This window comes from Gossypium hirsutum, chromosome A07 (genome assembly GCF_007990345.1).
Source record: "Gossypium hirsutum isolate 1008001.06 chromosome A07, Gossypium_hirsutum_v2.1, whole genome shotgun sequence".
NCBI lineage: Eukaryota > Viridiplantae > Streptophyta > Magnoliopsida > Malvales > Malvaceae > Gossypium > Gossypium hirsutum.
Window position 1 is genome coordinate 27,734,960 of NC_053430.1, and position 2,438 is coordinate 27,737,397.

At 36.5% G+C, this 2,438-nt stretch overlaps 1 pseudogene; it reads left to right on the top strand.

Annotated features, from left to right (window-relative positions):
* The first annotated feature begins 442 nt into the window (after positions 1-442).
* On the top strand, positions 443-1,450 carry LOC107953028 (S-adenosylmethionine synthase 1-like; annotated as a pseudogene).
* Positions 1,451-2,438: the final 988 nt, after the last annotated feature.

Genomic DNA, 2,438 nt, shown 5'->3' on the forward strand with positions numbered 1-2,438 from the left:
AAATATATAATATTAATGTTCGACAAAAGAAAATATTTAGATGTAAATGAACACAAATGAAGAATTGTGTAGGTTCATATAAGACTTACAAATTTTTTTAATAAATTGGTGTTAACTTGAGCTATACCATGTGAATGTTGAATTGATGATTACTTTTTGTCTATAAGAACTAAGTTGAGACCTACGGAGACTTACCCCAAAAAGAAATCAAATAAGATAAAACAGTTTTGGGAGATAGGAAGTTGGTGTTAAGCCATGGAGGCAAACGGCTCAAGCTAAGCCATCAAACCAAACCATCGGCGATGGTTGGTCGGTGACCGAAGTTTCCCTGTTAAATCCATACAAAAGATCATAAACATTAATAACCACTAGCCAATAACCTTTTTTGTTTTTTGTTTTTTGAAGAGCCACGAATGTTATTTTTATATAAAATGAAAATTCAAACGCCTCTGATGAAACCCCAGAATTCATGCCTCTCAGCCATGTCCTTGCAACTAAGCTTGGGGCACGTCTTACTGAGGTTAGGAAGAATGGTACCTGCCCCTGGCTAAGGCCTGATGGTAAAACACAGGTTACTGTTGAGTACTACAACGATAATGGTGCCATGGTTCCGGTTCGTGTTCACACTGTCCTCATCTCCACCCAGCATGATGAGACTGTTACAAATGATGAAATTGCTGCTGACCTCAAAGAGCATGTTATCAAGCCTGTTATTCCTGAGAAGTATCTTGATGGGAAGACGATCTTCCACCTCAACCCATCTGGCCGCTTTGTCATTGGTGGTCCTCACGGTGATGCAGGTCTTACCGGTCGTAAGATCATCATTGACACTTACGGTGGCTGGGGAGCCCATGGTGGCGGTGCTTTCTCTGGAAAGGACCCAACCAAGGTGGACAGGAGTGGATCTTACATCGTTAGGCAAGCTGCCAAGAGCATTGTAGCTAATGGGCTTGCACGCAGGTGCCTCGTGCAGGTCTCCTATGCTATTGGTGTGCCGGAGCCCTTGTCTGTCTTCGTAGACAGCTACGGAACTGGAAAGATTCCTGACAACGAAATCCTCCAAATTGTGAAGGAGAACTTTGATTTCAGGCCTGGAATGATCACCATCAACCTGGACCTCAAGAGGGGTGGCAATGACCGGTTCTTGAAGACAGCTGCCTATGGACATTTTGGAAGGGACGACCCCGACTTCACCTGGGAAGTTGTGAAGCCCCTCAAATGGGAAAAGCCTCAATCTTGAAGTCCCCCGTCCGTACTGCTCCGTGCCTTTCTCATTCACGGTGCTGAATAATCCCGATGTTTCGTAGCTCCTACCGGAAATATCTAATCTCATACTTATAATGCCCTTTTTCTTTTTCATTTTCTATTTCTTCTTTTATCAATGGCTGTTATGATTTATGTGTCTTTTTATCAGCGACGGTGTTGCAAAAATGAATGAGAATTTTGCTTATATTGATGGCACTGGAATTAACAAGCTGCAACATTATGTAGTTATTTTTACTTGGGGATAAATCCAAATCATTGTTCTTAAGCTCCAACCTTTATACATTCTAAGCTTCTAAATTTGGTTTTCATCGATGGCGTTTGCTAATGTTTGATAAGGTGAAAGGCAGAGAGAGTTGAGAACATAATTATAAGCTTGTGTTTCATTTAAAAAGAAAAAAGGTTTAAGGATCTAACTTTTTTTTGTCAAAAAACACTTCTGATTGAGCCTTCTAACCCCTTTAATGATTGATTGTTAAAGTGTATGGTTGTCGTTTTTTAATATTTTTGGGGGATTTTTTGTCCGACGAAAAGAAAAGGTTAAAAAAATTATAGAATTGATAGAAAATCATAAAAATTACAAATATATATAATTTATTAAAAATTAAAAATATGGAAAAGTGTAAAAATTATAAAAAGTATAAAAATATATAAAAGTTTAAATTCTTTTTAATTTTTTTAATTTTATATAACCTTAATTGCTCGCCTGTTTTCTCAATCCATTTCACCATCTTAATTTTGCATATCAAAATACTCCATTTGCTTTAAAAAAAAAAACTCCCCTTTAATTGTTTATCACTCTTTTTTTCTCCTAAGAAATCTCTTTATATAATTACTTCACAATAATCATTATGGATCAAAATATATTATAAAAATCACAAAAGAAATGACAAAAATTGAACTGAAAATACTAGTATTATCATTGCTCATGATAACATTGTCATCCACGGGTATCATTATTGATCAAAACATGTATATAGAAATCACAAAATTCGAATTGAAAATGCTAGCATTACTGTTGTTCGTGATAACACTGTTATTGACGATATTCATAGTGACTAACGGGTACGAACAATAGTGGGAGGGAGAACACTGATGACTGACACGAAAATGGATAAAAGAGGTGTAGACTTTGGGAAGTTGGGTTTTTTACCAATATAATATAAAATAATTAA